The sequence below is a fragment of the Marmota monax genome, unplaced genomic scaffold, assembly GCF_021218885.2.
Source record: "Marmota monax isolate L192 unplaced genomic scaffold, Marmota_monax_Labrador192_F-V1.1 WCK01_AAM20220418_F8-fsc00280, whole genome shotgun sequence".
Lineage (NCBI taxonomy): Eukaryota > Metazoa > Chordata > Mammalia > Rodentia > Sciuridae > Marmota > Marmota monax.
In genome coordinates this window covers 1,650,248-1,672,597 of record NW_026692080.1, presented here as the reverse complement: position 1 = coordinate 1,672,597, position 22,350 = coordinate 1,650,248, and the positions used below count along the sequence as shown (strand labels likewise).

Below are 22,350 nucleotides of genomic sequence, written 5' to 3'. Positions count from 1 at the left end.
GTACAAGGGCACCATTGTCTCTTTACCCACCTTCTGAGTGTCCCTCCTGTGTTTCCAGTTTTTTCTCTCATGGTTCTAATGTACTCATTCAATACCTCCTGACTTGGTTTATTTCTTTTCTCTTCTTACATATATCTTACACAGATATAATTTACATAATAGAATTTGCATATTTTAATGTTCAGTTTACTGAGATTTCACAAATGTGTATATACAAGCAACCACCACCCTAGCAAAAATGTAGAACATTTGCATTACTTCAGAAAATTGTTCATGCCAATTTACAATAATTCTGTCCATCTGGTTGCTCTTGGCAACCACAGATTTGATTTCTGGTCACTTTAGGCTGTTTTTCTCCTTCTAGAACTTCACAGAAAGATCCATTCAATACATACATGCTCATCTGTGTTTGGTTTCTTACACTCTGCACAACATTGTCAACATTCATCCATGACGCTTCGTGAATCAAAAGTCCACTTCTTTCTTTTTTTTTTTTATTCCTGAGAAGTATTCTGGTAGTTAATCATATCACAATTTGTTCATTTGTTCTCCTGTTAATGGAAATATGAGTCTATAGTTTTAAGTTATGTTCCTCAATTTTCTGGTATTTCTCCTTCCCTTCCCTTTGAGTGTGAGCTGTACCTAGTGACTCACTGTAACAAACAGAATGTGGCAGAAGTGATGGAGCATGACATCTAAGACTAGGTCATAAGTACCATTGTGACTTGCACAGAAAATGTGAGTTCATCTCCCTAGAAACCCACTGACTGACATTGTGAGAAAACAAATATATAAAATTTGAAGCCACTAAATTTTGGAGGGAATTTGTTATGTAGCTGTAGATAGTTGAATGGATTCCAATGTGTCATGTTATAAATAAATTTGCTATGAATTTTCATGTACAAGTAATTTTTGAACATATATCCTCATTTCTTTTTGGTAAAAGTAGACTATCTGGGTCATGTGTTAGCCATTCTGGTGAGTGTGAAGTTGTGGTCATAAAAGCAAATGTGACTACATTTTGTTTTGTGACTCCATTCTGTAAAACAACCATGCCAAGTAGAAGGGTCATGACTGGGGCAAGATGTTCTTTTCCTTTTGATATAGAAACCTTTAAGAACATGGAACTACCTAATGGGGCATTGAGTAGGGTAATGTGGCTCTGTTTCTGTATCTGGGGTGATTGGGCTAACTGTGATTGGTTAGGATTTCCCCCACTTGACTGCACTCTCCCGCTTCTGTAAACTGGCTTGCTTGCATTGGCTAGAAGCCCCCCCCCCCACAACATCCCTTTTGCAGTTTTCAGGCTTATAAGGAGTGTCCTTGCAATTGTTCGGGGATGATCAGGGGAACAGCTTTATGTTCTGGTAAGCTGCCACTAGTGTGCCTCAATAAAGGCTTGATTTGATTATCCATGAGTGGTCTGGAAGTCAGTTTATGAAACCCTGGAATGAAGCTTTAACTATAACAAAGTGATGCTTCATTATTTAAAACTTTTTTCATGTAAAAAACTTTATTGTTTGAATTTAAGTTGTATATCCTGATACATATATGTATGTATATACATATATATGTGTATATATGTATGTATATATACATATATGTATATATGATTATAGTCATATAAGCATATTACATTCAAATATATATGATTATAATATATGATTATATTCATATATATGTAATCACATGATTATATTCAAAACACATATCAACTCACATGGCTTATTTTTGCATATAATAGGATTCCTCTTCATTAGACATACTTATCGTCTTTGTGGAATGTTTGTTCAAGTCATTTGCTCATAATTAACAGGTTCCTGTTCATCTCTTTGGTTCTCTCACCTTGTTTAGAGTCAGTTTCCTTTAGCCACCCTTTTTGTTTCTGTGACTGTATCACACTTTCCTGTTTCTTTACTTGTCTCATATTATTTTAGATTGTGTTCAATTCTTATTTGACTCCCTAAAAATTATTTATTAACTTAATCTGTTAGTTTAAGTTAATAAACTTGTTTTATCATCATTTGAAGCTTTGTTACTACTCAGTTTTAGAAGAAACTTCTTAAGTTTTAAACTTTGAGTCAGAGTTTCCCTTGTACTTGCATAATTTCATAGTCAGTTAAGGATTGGCAAAGGTTTTTCTCAAATACTTTTGAGTTCAGAAGGCCTCCATCCTCTGCCGATGGATTTGTGTTCCAACTGAACCAGAATGGTATGGGAACCATCCTGGTTAGAGAGTTACAGATTTCCATGATTCCTGATATTCTAGTTGGGTTTCCTGAATAATGCTTCTCAATTTATTTTTTGCTTCAATTACTTTCTAGAGCTGCCCAATGATTTTTGACAATCTCAACAATCTTGAAAATCTTGCCTGATTGTCTCCTCTTTTGGAGGGAGAAAGAATTTTCTGTTTTCTCACTTCTAACATATCTGGAAGTCCCATCCATCTGTTTAGTTTTGAATTATTAATGTATTTGTATTTAAAACATGTGTCTACATTTAAAGTACAAGGTTCTTAGGCTTTAGTATGTATTCTTATCTATTCTGACAATAATACCCTTAACATTGAATGTAAAAATTCTACTATAATTCCATTTGTAGTTCTTTTCATCCTGTGTGTAACTGTTGCCATATTTTGCTTTAAATATATTACACATATTGCAAAATGTTGTCATTATTTTTCACTTTTAATGAACTTAAGAAAGAAAAACACTCATATATTTACTATTTTCGGTACTTTTCATTCCTTGCTGTAACAAATTTGAATGTCTGTCTATTATGATTTATCTAGATCCTGAATGAATTCCTTAGCATTTTATTTTATTTTTTTAGTGAGTATCTTCTGGCAACAAATTTTCTCATCTGCTTTTTATTTAATTTCATAATTCTTTATTTTATCATCATTTAAGAAAGAATTTTTTTCCCACTGGATAATTCTAGTTTGACAATTCCCTCTTCAATAATTTAAAGATATTTTCCTTCTTCCTTTCTTCCCCTCCTCCCACCTTCCCTGCTCCCCACTTTTCTCTTCCTCTCCTTGCAACACTTTCTCTTTTTCCATATTGGGCATTGAATCCAGAAACATTTTACCTCTGAGCCACATCATCACTCAATCAGTCATTTGTATAATCTATTTTTTTTTAATTCTGAGACAGGGTCTTATAAGAAGATCCCTGGGGCAAAGTCTTCCAGGCAAGTACTGGGCATCAGAAGTTCCCTGATTTAAAATCTCCAGGCCAACTAGCATTCAGCAAAGAGCCTCAAACTTGCCTAAGCCTAAACCCTGCCTCCAGGAACTCTACCTATAGGATTACCTCTGTCTCTCCAACAACCTACAGGGTGGAGCATCATGCTTCAGATGGCCCTGCCTAAAACTGCTGAGAAGAGAAATTGAGATTATTTTGAATTCCAATAGAAAACAATATTGATTTTATTGTCAGCATTATTTTGGGGGACACACCTTAAGATCTCAAACCCTATTGGAAACTTCCTTTATCTACAGTGATCCTGAGGGGAGGAGGCCCCTCCTTGAGCACCAGCAGGAAGAACAGTATTGGCCTATTATTTCTTAGCAAATACCATTTTCTCCTTTCCTTTTCCTGGAGACATTTTTTTTCTCAGCTCTTAGATTTTTTCTCAAACCAAATATAGGATGTTTCTCAAACCAGATATAGGTTGTATTTTTTTCTCAAACAAATAAAGAATTCATATATTTTAGTTCTGTTTTGTATTTTATTTTTATTTTTAATCAGTTAAAATTTTTGCTTTATATTTTTTCTCCTACCTGTTTCCTTTGATTCTCTCTTTTCTTTTTCTAACAGACAATCTCTATTTTTCTATTTCTTTCTTTAATCTTTTACTTCTGTTTTCTCTTTCCTCATAATCATCACATCCTATATCACTTCTGTTCTCTCCCAGTCTACCATCTAAATATTTAAACCCTTTTGAAAACTTGCTGTTCTTATTATAGGCAATAACTAATCATAGCATTTCTGTTTATTGTGATAATTAACATTATAGACATCATAGTAGAAACTATTTGGTATAATGCTGTAAAACATGTACATTCATTGTTGTTATTATTTGTCTTCCTCTAATAGTGAGGTACTGAAAACCTTCAGAGACACTACAAATCCACAGTGTAGAAGCCCTACTGCCTCAGATCCATAGTTTTAGATGAGTATACAAAAAAAAAAGAAAGAAAGAAACAAAAAGGAAAGGGAACAAATCACCCCAAGCAAACCAAGATACTCCAATAACAGAAACCATTGAAGAAATGTCATAGAATGAGTTTAGAATGTAAATTATTAAATTGATCTGTGAAATAAAGGATGTTATAAGTGAGCCAACACAGGTAGCAAAAGATGACTTCAATAAAGAAAGATTCTAAAAAAAAAAACAGAAATTATTGAAATGAAGAAAATCATAAACCAAATTAAAAATTTTGTAAAAAGCATCACCAATAGACTAGACCACTTGGAAGACAGAACCTCAGGCAATAAAGACAAAATATATAAGCTTGAAAATAAAGTCTACCACAAAGAGAAGATGGTAAGAAACCATGAACAGAACTTCCAACAATTATGGGATAAAATGAAAAGACCAAATTTATAGGGATAGATGAAGGTGTGGAGATACAAACCAAAGGAATGCACAATCTTTTCAATAAAATAATATCAGAAAATTTTGTGAATCTAAAGAATGAAATGGAACCTCAAATACAAGAGGCTTACAGGATCCCAAATATGACACCAAACGTGCAATTTTTTTCTATAATTTCTCTGAATGTGTTGACAAATATAGAAAAACAGAATTGTTCTGTGATTTTTTATTGTACATCCATTAATCATGTTATAGGTGTAAAAAAGGATTCTAGGAGTTTATAAGTGAATGATTATTTTTAAATTATTACATTGACACTTAATAGATCCATTTGTACATTAGCTTTCAAAAATAGACTATTCCTAATTTTTTTCTCTTCTCAAAGATAGAACTCTAGAGATTATTACACTATGTGAACTGAGAAGAAACACTGGAATTATTACACTATGAGATTATTACACTATGTGAACTGAGAAGAACACTGGAATTATGACACTAGAGATTATTACACTGTATTATTACACTAGAGATTATTACACTATGTGAACTGAGAAGAAACAGCTGCATTGAAAGGCTCCCATGGCAACAAGATGCACTTTTTGCCTAACTGGTGTTATGCTGTGCAGACCTGAGGACCTCTGTACTGTAGAACAAACCATTTTTAAAACATCTTGAATTCTCCCTTAAAGATTTTTCTAAAAGCATCTTCCATGTCTTTACAACCAAGGTTAAAATGCTCTGTTGTTTTCTGCTTGTTCTTCAGGATGTCTTGCTTGAGAAAATCAGAAAATATTTAGATTGTCTTGCTTGCCTATAAAATCTCATGATTGCTCGTGCTTTATATTAAGGGTAGTGCACACCTGTCTTTTCTTTGAAAGTGTTTTTCAAAAGTTAGCTCACATATTCTGTATGTTAGAAAATAGTGGCCATATACCCCAGAAATGTTAAGCAATCTAGTACAAATAAAATATTTCTGTGTGTTTCCTTTTTGCTTCTCTCAATAGTATTTATCCTGAGATTTTGCATAAAATTTTTGGTAGTCCTAATTTTTCACAGAGTCTGGATGTCACTCACAATTCTAGAAGGAATAATATCCATAGACCTAAAAGTTCATATACACATTAAGTTTCCCAGAAATAAGGGTATAGAAGAAACTTCTCAGAAGAAATATAAACATTTTGTGCTATACTTCAGACACAAATATTAAAAGGTTTTTGTTTCAAAAGAGAAAACATTTCATTTCTTAGCATATACAAAAATTAATAAGAATGACTTAATTAATCAATTAAGTTTAAAGCTATTATTTAGCATTATAGATTTTTAATATTTAATTTGTGCATGTGTTTGTGAGTCTGCATAAAATAATACTTTATGACAATTTTAAGTTACACAGACAATTTTCAAGCTAAACATGTCATAATTTATCTCTTATAAAATGAAGTTAATCCAAATAAAGAAAAAAAAGGTGGAGGGTGTCTCATGAAAATAGAAGGGACATCAATGCAGCAGAGAAACAGGATTAATGGGGAAGAAAGAGGGATAGAAAAATAGGAACAGTTGAATGATAGCTATGTATCTATATGAATATACCCCAGTGAATTTCATCTATGTATCTAATAAAATGAAAATATATATATTATGAAACTAATTTAAAACACACATATATATTTACATATATGTGTATATATATTTTTACATTTTACATTTATATATGTGTATATGTGTTTATATATATATATATATATATATATATATATATATTACAAATAAAAAGAAGAAAGACCAATAGAGTAGAGAAAATGTAACTAGGGCAGGGAGGGGAGGGAAAGGAGAGTCATGAAGACTGAGGTTCAGCAAATATATTCCATGTCTGTATGATGATGTGAAAAAGAACCCCAATATTATGTATAACTATAATGCATTAATAGAAATATAAAAATAGTATAAGAACTAGATCAAATACTGTGTGATATTATTTTTTAAACATGAGACTTATCTTCCAATTTTGTGTTTAGATCTTGATCTTGTCAGAAGACATGTTAAAAGTCTGAATGATATTTTGTTTTCTTAAAAGTGATTGCTTTTTTCCTACACCTCATATTAAAATCTGAACATATTTATATATGCACATAATTATACACATAATTATGCAACCAACTACTTTATTCTCAAAAGTTGTAACTAATTTCATGCTAAAGTGTTAAGCTTTAGTTGGGGGCTTTAGAGTTAGGTTTTAGCACCTTTAATTTTTAATTATAGAGACTTTGAAAATTTTTACTTGCAAAATACCCATTGCTGGAAATATATGTTGTTTGTTGAAGTATCCATGTTGGTTTATAAGCCCTGATTGCTAGAGACACGTTGAACTTTTTCATATATATATTATCTATTTGTGTTTCTCCTTTTGAGAAGGGTCTTGTTATTTATTCTGAATATGTATTAATTAGGTTAATTGGTTTTCTTGGTGGTAAGTTTTTTGAGTTCTTTATATACTCTGGGTATTAATCCCCTAAGGGGTAGGTTTCCTTTCCTGTGCAGAAGCTTCTTAATTTGATATCATTCCACTTAGTGAATTTGGGTTGATTTTTTTGGCCTTAGGAGTCTTTTTTAAGAAAGTAAATGCCTGTACCAATACATTGGAGTTTTCAGACTATGTTTTCTTCTAGCATTTTCAGAGTTTCTGGCCTAATTCTTAGGCCTTTGATCTGTTTTAACTGGCTATCCAGTTTTTCCAGCATCATTTATGCTTCCTTTATTTTATTGTTTCAATTTTGGTAGGTTATATATGTCTAGAAATATATCCATTACTTTTTGAATTTTCATTTTATCATATAAACTTTCAAAATATCCCTAATGATCTTGTTCTCACTTTATTGATTTTATTCCACTGTGTTTTTCTTTTGGTTAGTTTGACTGAAGACATATTTTTTTTGTCTTTTTATACAACCAACTTTTTTGTTTCATTGATTCTTTTTTAATATTTATTTATTTAGTTAGTTAATTTTTGGTGAACACAATATCTTTATTTTATTTTTATGTGCTGCTGAGGATTGAACCCAGTGCTTTACACATGCCAGGCAAGCATGCTACCACTTGAGCCATATCCCGAGCCCCTCATTGTTTCTTTATATTTTTATTTATTCTCTATTTTATTAATTTTAGCTCTTATCTCATTTACTTCCCTGTACTGATATTGGAAATAGTTTGTTATTGTTTTTCTAAATTGACTTATACCATTGGATTGTTTATTTGGGATCTTTGTGATTGTTATATAAGTACTCATCACTCAAACCTAACCTTTTAAGAATTGTGTTCATAGTTTCCCAAAGATTCTGGTATGCTATGTCTCTATTGTCAATTAATTCTAAGAATTTTCAAATCTATCCATTAATTTCCTCTATTTTCCATTCATCATTCAAAAGTGTGCTGTTCAATCTCCATTGATGTTATTCCTGTGGTTTTCTTGTAGTTTATTTCTCTTTTGTTCTGTTATGATCTGATAAGATGCAAAGAATTATGTGAATTTTTTGTGTGTATTTAATATTGTGTGGTTTTTGTTTGAAAATATAATCTGTTTTGGAGCTGAGAAAAATGAATTCTGTTCTTGGGGTTATTCTATAAATATCAGCTGAGTCCACCTGATTTATATTATTATTTTAGTGTCTAAATTGTCTTTGCTGACTATGTGTTTTTGATGACCTACCTGTGGATGAGAGAGAGGTGCCAAAATCTACCTGTTATTACTGAATTGGGAGTCTGAGATTCTATGTGTGTGTGTGTGTGTGTGTGGCCCCCAGTTTTCTGAATATTTGGATCATAACCTCTCATTGTGTTTTCTATACTTGTGACATGTTTGAGTCATTCAGATTTATTATTATTATATCTTCACATTTTATTGTTCTCATTTTACCAATACAAAGTGGCCTTCTTTTTCTCCTCTGATTAATTTTGCCTTGATGTCTGTTTTGTTGAATATGAGTGTGTCTACACTTGTTTTCAATCTACATTTGCATGAATGATCTTTTCCCATCCTTTCACTTTAACCTCATGGATGTTTTTGTCTGTAAGATGAATCTCTAGCAAATGACATTTTTTTTGTCTTGTTTTTAAATCTAGCCTACTGATTTGATTTTTTAATTGGTGAATGGAGACCATTTACATTCTGTGTATTTATACAGAGATGTTTGTTATTATCTGTGAGTCCTTGACATTTTCTATAGTGCTTGCTTAGTGGTTATCAATGCTTTTAATTTAGCTTTATCTTTGAAGAGTTTTATCTCTTCAATTCTGAAGAACAGCTTTGCTTGATATAGCAATCTTGGCTGGTTATTATTTTTTCTCAGGGTTTGGTGTACATTGTTCCATACCCTCCTGGCTTGTAGAGATTTTTCTTTCTTTTTCTCCTAGTAAATCACAGGTTATTCCTATTTATTTATATGTATATAAGCCAAAATTTCTCTTGAGGCTTTTAGGGTTATATCCTTGTTCTGGATGTTAAGAATTTTAGTTATGATATGTTGTGGACAGTTTCTCTTTTTATCTTGTGTGTTTTTGGATTCAAAAAGTGTCCTGTATCTATGTATCCCATACCAAGATTCGGAAAATTTTCCGATATCAATTCATTAGAAATGTTTCCATAGTTTTTTCTTACATCTCAATCCCTCTTTGATTCCAAGGATTCAGAAGTTTGATGTCTTAATGTGGCCCCCAGTTTTCTGAATATTTGGATCATGACCTCTCATTGTGTTTTCTATACTTATGACTGTGTTTTCAAAAAACATAGACCTTATCTTCAAAGAATAAAATCTCATCTTCTACATGTTCTAATCAATTGGTGAGATGTTCAACTGAATTTTATTTACTGAGTCTTCCATTTATTTTTCAGTACAGCTCTCTTAATTAAATTGTGCTTTCACTTTCTGATTTTTAGGTCTTAGGTATTTTAGTTCTTTGCACATTGAATGATCAACTTTTGAATTCTTTGATATTTTATTCACATCAACATTTGTAAATTCATTCATGGGGGAGTATACATTTTGAGGCATGTTAATCTGCTTCCTAAAGTTTTCTAATATCTTATTTTTGCACATCTGTTGAGATGGTTTCTTTATCCTCTTTTATACAGGTCCTTTAGGGAGTAGTTGTCTCTTATTAACAAGCCCTTCAACTTAGCTTCCACTTATATGATCAGTCTATTCAAGGTGATAATTTCAACCACTATTACCACTGTGAAATTGGAGAATTATCACCAATATTGATAGTAATTTAAGATCAAACTCCACATCAACATATGATGTACAAGTTATTGTTCCTGATCTTTACAACTTTATTGAGAAACATGGGAGAGAATTGATTTAGAATATACTGAGAAATTAAACATCCATGGTATTATGCTAAAATGGATTAGATGCAGGAGTACAAATGGACAAATAAAAATTTTTAAAATAGTGTGTTAAAAAGAAAAGTAAAACAAAGAAAAATGTTGGGGGAGGGAAGGTTGACAAAATTAAATTGGATGAGTATATAAGATACAGAAGAGAGGAAGAGAATAGAAATGGGGAAGCAGATAAGATATATCAAGAGAAGATCCAATTAATTGATGAAATACCTAAAATTAAATATGATTTTTTCAAACTCAAAATGTGAGGGAAGCCTAGGAATGAATTTGTATCAAGCATTTGATGAAATTCATGTTATTTCCTTTTTCTTGGTGAGGTTTTAGATATGATTTATTTTGATTATTTCTAGTTCTGACCCAAACCAGCCAAACTTATTCAGGAGGTCTGTGTGCAGAATTCCACCCATATTTCTTATTTGACCAGGTCTGTGGCACTTCTCCTTCCAAGGGTCTCAGTCTGTGTGCTTGGTTGCAAGTTGCATGGAACTTGTCAGTCTATCATCCAGTCCTTTCTAATCTTGGGAGAAGTGGTTCTTGGGTCACTACATTTCATATGACCCTAATCAAACATAGTCACCCCCAGCACAACAGTCAGGCTACTTATCCCAGAGCTCAGATAGTCAGTTGCAAATGAAAGTGTACTTTGTTCTTCTTAGATTTGTAGGCTCAATTTCCTGCCATTCTACCAAGCTGTTCCTTTGATCTTATCTTGGAGATATCCTACAGTATTTTGAGTTATTCTGATCCATTCTCTTTCATTCACTACAAAAGATATCAAAAATACAGCTCATTAAGAGAAAATAAAATGTGGTAAAATAATAAAACAGAGCTTAAAAATTTCAAATTTGGAAAAAAAAGTAGAAGAGAGGTAGCACAAGAAAGCCATAATAAAGGAGAAAGAAAAAAGAAGGGAAACAAAGAGAAGACAGCTTAAGAATTTGAATATTAGAGTGAGAAGGAAGAAGAGGCAAAATAACAACAAAGAAATAAAAACAAACAAAAAGTAAATAAATGACCCCCACAAAACCAAAACAAAAAACAACCACTAACTGGGAATGGAATTACCATTTGACCCAGCTATCCCACTCCTCAGTTTATACTCAAAGGAATTTAAAACAGCATACTACAGGGACACAGCCTTATTGATATTTATAGCAGCTCAATTCACAATAGCTAAATTGTGGATCCAACCTAGATACCCTTTAGTAGATGAATGGTTAAAGAAACTGTGGTATATATACACAATGGAATATTGCTCAGAAATAAAAGAGAACAGAACCATGGCATTTGCAGGTAAATGGATGGAGTTGCAGAATATAATTCTAAGTGAAGTTAGCCAATCCCAAAAGGCCAAATGTTGAATGTCTTCTCTGATATAAGGATGCTAATTCATAATGGGGATGGAAAGCGGGAGCATGGGAGGAATAGATGAACATTAAATAGGGCAAAAGGAAGGAAGGGGAAGGTGGGATATCAGGGAAGGAAAGATGGTGGAATGAGAAGGACATCCTTACTCTAAGTACATGTATGAAAACATGAATGGTGTGACTCTACTTTATGTCCAAACAGAGACATGAAAAATTGTGCTCTATTTGTGTAATATAAGTTGCATCACATTCTGCTGCCATATATAACTCATTAGAATAAATAAAATTGTAAAAAAATAAAAGAAACACATTATCCCTTAAAAACAAAAATAACAAGAATAATAAAATGAAAATAGAAGAAACAAATGTATGTGCAAGTAGTCAAAATTATGAATAAGGCTGAATGTACATTATATAAGCCAGAATGTCATTTTCAGTTCTTCTTGGGATATTTGTCCCTTAAAATGAGCAAGGAATGGATGTTTTTAAGGCCTTTCTCTTATTTATGTGGCTCACCAAGCTTCCAGCTGGAGTTGCCTAAAACTGAAACTGGTTGAAATGGCTCTCAGCTTTCCTCTTCACCAGTTCAAGGTAAGATAAAATAAAAAATATCATCTACTGCAGTTTTTTTCCCCAACTGATGCACTTCCATGGTGATCCACACTGCAGTGTGTTTATATAGGTGTACTTCCAGGGTGGACATAGAAAGTTCTGGTGGCTGGAGTCTAGGTTGAATCTGAACATTGGAAACTTTGTCAGCTTGTATCTAGTCTGAAGAGATTAGCTTAATATATTTCCAAGAATGGTCCTGAGGATCATTCAGATGCCAATCTCAATGGGCATCTGAATCTCAGGTGCCTCCTAAAAATTCTATTATAGAGTAGAATAACTTAGCATCCTAGGTGGAGAGGGCAGGTGACATAACATGCACTCCATATCTAAAAAGATATGGTCGTCAAAGACTCAGTCCCTTAATGTAAGCTTGCCTAACTGTTTGGCTTCCTGAAGACATCTGGTCTCATGCATGAAAAATGAAAAGTTCAAATGAAAAGTGAGTAGTACTCCTGAATTCCCAGGATACAATTTTGTCTGTGTCTCTTTCAATGACATTCCACAAGGTGCACCCTAGTACACATGGAAGGCACCTTATGGGACACTGTGGCAATATTTGCAATATCTCACAGTTTCGCATAGTGGCAAACTCAAATGTACCCTCCACAAGAAGAATCTCTGCATCAAGCATTCCACTCACAAGTTGAGAAACATGGAACAATTTCAAACATTAATTTGCTGCACTCTCTCTGTGTAAGTTCAAATTACCTTCCTATGAACATGATGTGAAGAAAAGGGAACACTTTTACACTGTTGATGGGATTATAAATTAGTACAACTATGGAAATCAGTGTGGGAGTTACTCAAAAGAGTAGGCATTGAATGACAATATGACCCAGTTACAGCCCTCAATATTTATCCTAATGAATTAAAGTTATCATACTATAATGATACAAGCAGAGCTATGTTTATAGAAGCACAATTCACAATAGCCAAACTATGCTCCCAGGCTAGTTATTCATAGATAGATGAATGGATGAAGAAAATGTGATATATATACACAGTGGAGTATTATTCAGACATAAATAAAAATGAAATTATGTTATTTTCAGGAAAATGGATGGAAATAGAGACCATTATGTTGAACAAAATAAGCCAAATTCAGAAAGTCAAAGGTCATATTATTTTCTCTCATATATGGAAGCTAGAGAGGAAAAAAAAAGAAATTTAGTATATGGGGTAGGAATCTAATGAAAATCAAAGGAAGATTAGTATAAGAAAGGGATTAGGAGTCGGGAAGGAGAGCAGGGAGAGGGAGAGGGTAAGAATTGATAAGGGCCAAACTATATTGTTCTATTTTATGTACATTTAAATATGAACAACAAATTTCATCATTATGTATAATGCAACAATAAAAAAGTGGGAAAAAGATACATCATTCTTTGAAAACATAAAGTGCTTTACACAGAATGCACAGAGTAGCAAGGCTGTCTACAGAGATTTGGGACTACTTGCAGAGTGATTAAATGTTTATCAAGTGACATTTATAAGATGTTCTTAGATAAAATATTGTCATGCTATTTTTATTCTGAGTATATGGAACTAATGCAAATATATAAAATTTATATTGTTTTAAATTTTTGCAACTTAACAAAGTTACTAATTCATTATGTACCAACTCAAATAGAATTATTTTAATATATTTCCAAGAACAGAGTACCTTTCTGGTGCATATTAGCCAAGTATAATTCTTGCCTAATGTGATGATAATTGTTATAACAAATGCAACAGATTTTGCAAGAAGAGCTTATAACATAAGAATTAGGACATGAATGAGTTCATAAGAAAAACTTTTATAAATTTAAAAATTATAATTGCAAAATATTTTGAAATTTTTATTTGGAAATAAAAATTCTCCTCACTAGGTTGCATAATACCCTTTTCTTATTCCTTAAGGTTAGATAAAGGGGTTGACTATAGGAGTCACCACTCCATAGAAGAGAACCATGCACTTGGGCTTGTTTCTTGTAATGGAAGAGGAGGGGCTGAAGTTACATGCTAATGGCTGGGCCATAAAATAATAAAACTACAAAGAGATGAGAGGAACATGTCCCAAAGGAGTTTTTTTTTTCCTTCAGAAGATTTAATATTAAGTACAGCATGTCCAATACTAGTATAGGAGGCAAGAATGAAGCACACAGGAATAGCAACACAAAAATGCACACCACAGACAGTGTGAGCTCATTATCCATCCTTTTCATCACAGGCAGTCTTTATAAGAACTGGTATCACACATAGCAATGATCCAGTTTATTGATGCCACACAGTGGTAATCATAGTGTAACAGTGACTTCTGAGACAGCAGTTATTCCACCCAGCCATACAGTGGACACTAACAGAACCCATATTGACTGATTCATGATAAGGGTGTAATGTAGAGGTCTGCAGATGGCCATTATAGTGGCCAAAGGACATGATAGCCAAGAGAAGACATTCTCTGCCCTGCCCCCATTACACGGAAGACATAAAGTTGAACTTCCTCATATAGCTGAGATTCTTCTTAGAGCTTCCCAGGTTAAACAGCATCTGAAGTACAGTGCTTGGAGTATAAACCGTGTCCAAAAAGGAGAGGTTGATGAGGAAGAAATACATGGGGCTCTGGAGATGAAGCTTTAACTTAAACATCAGAATAATGGCAATGTTCCAAATCATGACCATGGAATACATTAAGAGAAGAATAATGAACAGAGGAAGTTCTAGTCAACATTGCTCAGAAAATCCTAATAGAACAAACTCCTCAGGGTGGCTTTCATTACTTAGTGCCATTTTCTTTAATGTGTTTCACCTATAAAAGAAAGTGCCAAGGGAGTTAGCAAGATAGGGACAAAAATGTGACAATACATTTGCTTGCACTCATAGAATATAGAATACAGTAATTTGGGGTTGAAGTAACATAAAGCAAGAGGTGATGTAGGGAAATTTCTACACTAAAAATTATAGGTATTTGACAACAATTTACCTTACCATTCTGAAAGAATTTTTCTCTCCTGTATAATAAGGTGGACAATAACTATCTCCTTTTGCCTTTGTGAGGATTAATTGAAAAACAGAAGCAAAGGTGTTTTGGAAATTCCAAATTTATGGTTTTGGAAACTCCAAATTAATGGTTTTGTACTTTAAAAATAAACTGAGAGGTTAATATTAATTTCTTTGCTTCCTATGTGATAGAATAGATCTGATAGAGTAGATGTGAGATGAGTTTAAGTAATTGGATGGCTCATTTTAAGAAAAACTGCTTCAAGATATTACAGAAATAATAAGAATCATAAAGGTAGTCTGGCATGGTGGGGCATGCATGTAATTCCAGTGTATCAGGAGGCTGAATCAGGAGGATGACATGTTTGAGGCCAGCCTGAGCAAATTAGCAAGGCCCTAAGCAATTTACTTAGACTTTGCCTTGAAATAAAAAATAAGTAGCTCTGAGGTAAAGTGCCTCTGCACTCAATCTTCAGTACAAAAAAAAAAAGGGGGAGGGGGAGTTAAAGAAAAAAGAATCATGAAAGTGATCACATTACAATAACAGAACACCAAGAAAGAGAAAATCTGAAATTTTGAGTATCATAGAGATAAATGAGTCTAGGTTTGAGGGTATAGCTCCATGGTAGGGCAATTGCCTAGATTGCATGAGATCCAGAGTTAAAATCTCAGCAGCGTAAAATAAATAAATAAGTAAATAAATACTCCCCAGCTCCATCTAGTCAGTTAACTCATCAAGTCTTCTCTATAAAGAGAAGTTTTGATTTAAAAAAAGTATATCTTAAGAATTGAAGTTAATCAAGAAATTTAAACACTTTTTAACATCAATTTCCTTACGTTTACACAGTTTGCAATGACCCACTGGTTTTATAAATTGAAAGAGCTAAGTTATAATGATTGAGGTCCCTTCATACCCTAGAATTTGTTTATACATTTATGTTTCTTTGCAAAAAGATTAGTCCAAGCTTTGGGCAATTAATCTTCCCTGTTCAATTTTAGATAATTCATCCACTTTTTAGGGATTTTCATTTATCAATTATCTCATTACACTCTATTTGAGGAGAGGAGGCTACTGGTGATTGAACTCAGGGGCACTCTGCCACTGAGCCACATCCCCAGACTTATTTTTTTTTTATTTTTGCATTACAATTCTTATTACACATTTTACCACAATTTTTCATATCTCTGTTTATATATAAAATATGTTGACACCCAATTCTTGCCTTCGTACATGTACTTTGGATAATGATGTCTATCACATTCCACCATTCTTGCTAATCCCCTGCCCCCTTTCTTTCCCTTCCATCTGACTGCCCTATCTAGAATTCATCTATTCCTCCCATGCTCCCACTCCCTACCCCACTATGAGTCAATCTCCTTATATCAGAGAAAACATTCGGCATTTGTTTTTTGAGGATTGGCTATCTTCATTTAACATTATCTTCAGTGCCATCCATTTACCTGTAAATGCCATAATTTTATTCTTTTTTATTGCTGAGTAAAATTCCATTGTGTATATATGTCACATTTTTTTTATCCACTAATCCACTGAAAGGCATCTAAGTTGGCTCCACAGTTTAGCTATTGTGAATTGTGCTTCTATAAACTTGGAGGGGCTGTGTCCCTGTAGTATGCTGTTTTTAAGTGCTTTGGGTATTGTCCAAGGAGAGAGATAGCTGGGTCAAATGGTGGTTCCCTACCAGATTTCCAAGAAATCTCCATACTGCTTTCCATATTGGCTGCATCAATTTGCAGTCCCACCAGCAATGTATGCGTTCACCTTTTTCCCCACATCCTTGCCAACACTTATTGCTATTTGTCTTCATAATATTTGCCATTCTAACTGGAGTGAGATGATATCTTAGAGTAGTTTTGATTTGCATTCCTCTAATTGCTAGAAATAATGAGCATTTTTTCATATATTTGTTCATTGATGGTATATTTGCTTCTAAGCAGTGTCTGTTTAGGTCCTTAGCCCATTTGTTGATTGGGTTGTTTGTTTTTTCAGTGTTTAGCTTTTTTAGTTCTTTATATACCCTAGAGATTAGTGATCTCTCTGATGTGTGATGGGTAAAAGTTTGCTCCCAGGATGTAGGCTCTCTGTTCACCTCACAGATTGTTTCTTTTGCTGAGAAGAAACTTTTTAGTTTCATTTCATCCCATGTATTGATTCTTGGTTTTAATTCTTGTGCTATAGGACACAGAGATTAACCCACAAAAATACAACTACATTATATTAGACAAAGGTGCCAAAAACATGCACTGGAGAAAACATAGCATCTTCAACAAATGATGCAGGGAAAACTTGAAATCCATATGCAACAAAATGAAATTAAACCCCTATCTCTCACCATGCACAAAACCTAACTCAAAATGGATCAAGGACCTAGGAATTAAACCAGAGACTCTCCATCTAATAGAAGTAAAAGTAGGCCCTAATCTTCATCATGTGGGATTAGGCCCCAACTTCCTTAATAAGAATACCAGACTCAATTTTTATTTAGAGACAGGGTCTCACTGAGTTATTTAGCACATCAATGTTGTTGAACTAATGATCCTCCTGCCTCAGCCTCCTGAGGAACTGTGATTACAGGCATACACCACTGCACCTGTTTTATTATACTCTTTTATCATAAGACTTTTGACATATAAGTACAAATACATTTTTTAACTTTGGGTAATTTCTTTCAGGAGATATCCCAATTCCAGTGGAGAGACTTTCAAATCCTGAAGTTACTTTATATTTTTCAGGACATATTTTTTTTCTTTTTTTAGTTAAGTCTTATTAAAAAAATAATGATATGAATGAAGTAATATTTTCAGAAAAAAAATTGATTTTTTAAATTTATGTACCTTTCACTTATTTATAATGTATGCTACATAAAAATTACAATCTGTACAATGATGAATACTCAGATGTGAAATTAACATTGCATCCTTTGGAAAAATTGTAAGTTATTCTACCAGCCAAATGGTTTCATATAAACAGATTATATTCTTAGAGCTACAAAGCATGTTTTCAATAATCTCTATTTCGTTAAATCTTGAAGGCCACCTGCTCAGGTGACAAATAGAGCTACTCAGAGTTAAAATATTAATGTTGCCAATTAAAATAATGTATCCATTATTTTAGCTATATATGTGTTATGCCATAATGATTTAATAAGAACTAATTTAATAATTAATAATCAAAAGAAAATTTAATAGCAAAATGGATGGCATTAATGAATTGGATTGAATTTAAAATTTGCAATCTAAAAACATTATTGAATAATTGCACTATAAGATACTTACTAAATATACTTTTAACATTATTATATTCACATTTCATAATTTTCTACCTTTAATCATCCATTCATTTTTAAAGAGTAATTTTAGATTTGATCCTCCATTAATTCTTCCAAAATTAATCTTATTTAGTTCTAGTAATATTATTCAAACTAATATATATGTATATATTAACATTAAGAAATTTATACTATCAGGGACTTTGTTATTTTTCACCTCATCAAGTGTAGTTTGGTTTGTGAGCATTGATCCCCTTAAAGCCATTTTACTTCCCCAGAGATCAATAGATCTACTCTTGTACTATGCATAAGCTTTATAATCCTATCCTTATATTTCTCAGGTCTACCCTATTATTCTCATCATATTTTATTACTTTTAACTCTTTTTTTGAACCTCCACTTCTAGTAATTTTCCATCCTTATTTTACTACACATTATACTATATCCATGAATATTTAAAGTCATGTTAAAAGTTGACAAGCTGTATTCTTTCTGATATCTTTTTATTTCTATTCACATTTTCTTTCTAGTTTATTTATACATATATAGCTTCATCACAAGTAGTATTTTAGTTATAATTATAGTACTTTTAGCTTTATATTTAGTAACAGATCATTAGAAAAAATAAAAGTAATCGCATTCAAGTCCATAGCATCTGGTTGAAACATATAATCAAGTCAGTCTACCAAATTCCAATCATTCATATATATATATATATATATATATATATAATTTACATGATTGATAGAAGAAATCATACCTCATCTGAGTATTTAATATGTGGAATATAGTGTTTATTGTAGTTTAAATGACTCTAATTATGATCTGTGAGACTCAGAAATATATTAATTACAGAGAGAAGTCTAATTGTTCCTAGGGCCAGCAAAGTAGCATTTTTTTAATTTTGAAAATGCTCTTTGAAATGAAACTCTCTCTCTCTCTCTCTCTCTCTCTCTCTCTCTCTCTCTCTCTCTCTTTATATGTATTAGGTACTATGATCTTCTTTCTAGTACACATTCCACCTTCTCTAAGATTCATGGCCTCAGAACATGTGTATTGTTTTACTTATCTTATTTGGGTAAATATCATTCAATAAAAAGGAATTATGAGGAAATACACTTGAATTGTTCAAGCTTTCAGAAAAGAATAAATAAACCATAATATGCAGATGATTATTTAAGTATTCCATTCAGAACTTAATTTATCAGGTGATATGGGGTACCAAAGAGAAAAAAAAAAAAAACCTAGGTTAGGAAGGCAACAGTAGAAAATATCAAGTATATGCATTGTGGGAGTGCTATTTGTATGCTATTCCTGAGACTTCTTGGGCATTATTACTGCATAGTCCATTCACATATCTTTCTCCAAGATGACTTAACAGAACAAGTTCCTTTAAATAAAGCTCTCCATGGGAATGCTTCTTATGTACACTTGGTTACCTCCAGGCTGAGTTTGGGAGTTAGTCTATGTTAGATTTGTTTAAAATAAACTCACTCCATTTACCAAGATGCTGAACAATAATTTCAAAGATAATACAATTAAAAAGAATAAATAAATAGAAAATAATTAGAGTATAGTTAATTTGAATAAATTATTCTGGAGTATTTACGTACAAATATCTTGAATTCTCTTATTTGACAAATTCTTACAACAGTTCACATAGATTTTTGATAATGGAGCAGAATTTTGAAAGAGAAGAAGAAAGTGACCTTTCCAATTAGAAAAAATTGAAATGATATTTTAAAACAACCTTTAAAATATTGAATTTATTTATAAGAAAAATATGAAAAGATGATTGAGTTCTGTGTACTGTTTCTTTGTCTCCCTCCACTTTGTGTACATTACACATAGAGATACCACTAAGATTTTACAATTACGTATATTAGCTACATTTTTCTGAAAACAAAAACAAGTAGTTGAGTAGAGAGACAAATGGAAATAGTTTTCCTCTGACCACTCTCTCCTTTCTCTAAAGGTAGCCAATAGTATTAAATGACAATGTATTTACACATTATATATCTGAAGGATAGTCTCTACTCCCATCCCTTCCTCAAATCCATTCTGTATCTCAATATATATTTCTGGTCAAAAGATAAAATTACAACAAATTTATTTACATATCAACTTTTTTAAATCATGATACCCAGTAGCTTCCATTTTAAAAAAATAGGATACAAGTCCCGCTGAACAATGTCAAAACAGAGAATTTTGGAAGATGAAGATGAGGAGATAGTGTTCAAATTTTAATTGTTTTTCAGATTACTTGAAATTTCTTTTCTGTCTTTTTGTTTTTTGTAATGGGTAAAGTACAGGGAACATCCTTATCACACTGACTTAGGTAAACTGGAATTTCTCATTTTCAGGAATAAATGTTCTTTTGGAGGATCTAGTTACTTAAAGTTTCCATTTTAATTACGACATCTGACCTGAGTGACTCTTTTTGACTTGTTCTGGGCTTTTGGGATCAAGTACAGGTGATCACTCCTAAGCAATAGCCTTCCATTCTTCATGTTTAATACTTTTACTGTGTTGTTTCTCTAGTGGCTGGCTCAAAAGGATTCCATGATATGTGGTTCCTTGTCAGGTTTAGCTGATAGGAAACCCATCTGAGGATTAAAGAATGAGAGGATAGCTGATTTGGGCCATTTTCTCCTACTTCCAACTCAGCTAGAACAAATGACAGTGACTTTGTTACTCAATCAAAGGACACAGCTCTTGGAGAAGGCCTTGTACATTCAGATACTCTTTCCAATGGCAAATACCACTTCTTCCCTTTGCTACATTAGGCCTTTTTTAAAAAAAAAACCAAGCTCTCCACTGTTGCTAGCTTCAGGGTACTTCATATATAATACTTATACAGATCTTTCTGGTTTATCTCAATCCACCCCACAACCCTATAAGTGCGTTTTTTCAAAACTACCCTTAATACTCCAGATATAGTGCATTCTCTGTGTTATGTTGGGAACATTGAGGGCATTCATTTACCATTACAAACAATCTAAGATAATTTTCTGTTTTATTGTTTATTTACTGGGTTTTTTTTGTTTATTTTCAGCTTGTATTTTCCTCATATTTTCTTTATTTTTTCAGTTCATAGAGTAAACTTGTATTTATCATGTAGAACATGATGGTTCAAAATATATGCAAATAGTACCATGACTAAGTCTACTTAATTAATATGTGGTTATATATCAATTATGTTTTGTGGTGAGAACATATTATATACACTGTCCTAGACTTTTTCAAGGCTACTATATATTTTGAAAAAATGTGACCAAGTTGTACAATAGATGTCTTGAATTATCCTTTCAATAACTTGAAATATTGTTCACCAACATGTTCCTAACCCACCCATGTTCCCAACATCCCAACTTCTGGTAGCCACTTTTTTATTTTCTACTTTTATAAAACCATCTTTTTTGCTTCATGTATGAGTGTAATATCATGGAGTATTTCTCTTTCTGTACCTAGCTAATTGTGTTAATATCATGATTTCCAATTTTATTCATGTTATCAATGGCAAAATTTATTTCTTCTTATAGTTGAATAGTATTACATTTGTATATATAAAGCCTTTCCCTCATCCACAGATGGGCACTTAGATTAAGATATTTTGAATATGGTAAATAATGGTATAATTAATGTGGGATTATAGGTATAGGTTCATTATGTTGAGTTACTTTCCTTTGGATACATACCTAATGTTGACATTGCTGAATCTTATGGCAGTTCCATTATTTCCAATAGGCAATTTATATATTTATTTTCCCTGCATGAGACTTTATTCTTTTTGTTACAAGGATTTGTCCATAAAACCATACTTTGGATTGAACAAACAAAATATAGTAATTTACAAGTACTATTTTCCAGTATTTATTATTGTAAGCTTTGTACTCTGAAGTATATATGATCAGGACTTGTCAGGTTAAAAGTATTGAAAAATGTTTCCATTCACATTGTTTTCTGATTTCATTTCACTTTTAAATTAATACATAGAATTTTAAATATTTATGTGGTATCATGATATTTTGATACACACACACACACACACACACACACATATATATATATATATATATATATATATATATATTATGGTCAAATAAGA

The 22,350-nt window shown here is 32.4% G+C and overlaps 1 pseudogene; it reads right to left on the bottom strand.

Annotated features, from left to right (window-relative positions):
• Positions 1-13,970: 13,970 nt before the first annotated feature.
• LOC124103328 (olfactory receptor 2C1-like) lies at positions 13,971-21,597 on the bottom strand (annotated as a pseudogene).
• Between the last annotated feature and the right edge of the window lie 753 nt (positions 21,598-22,350).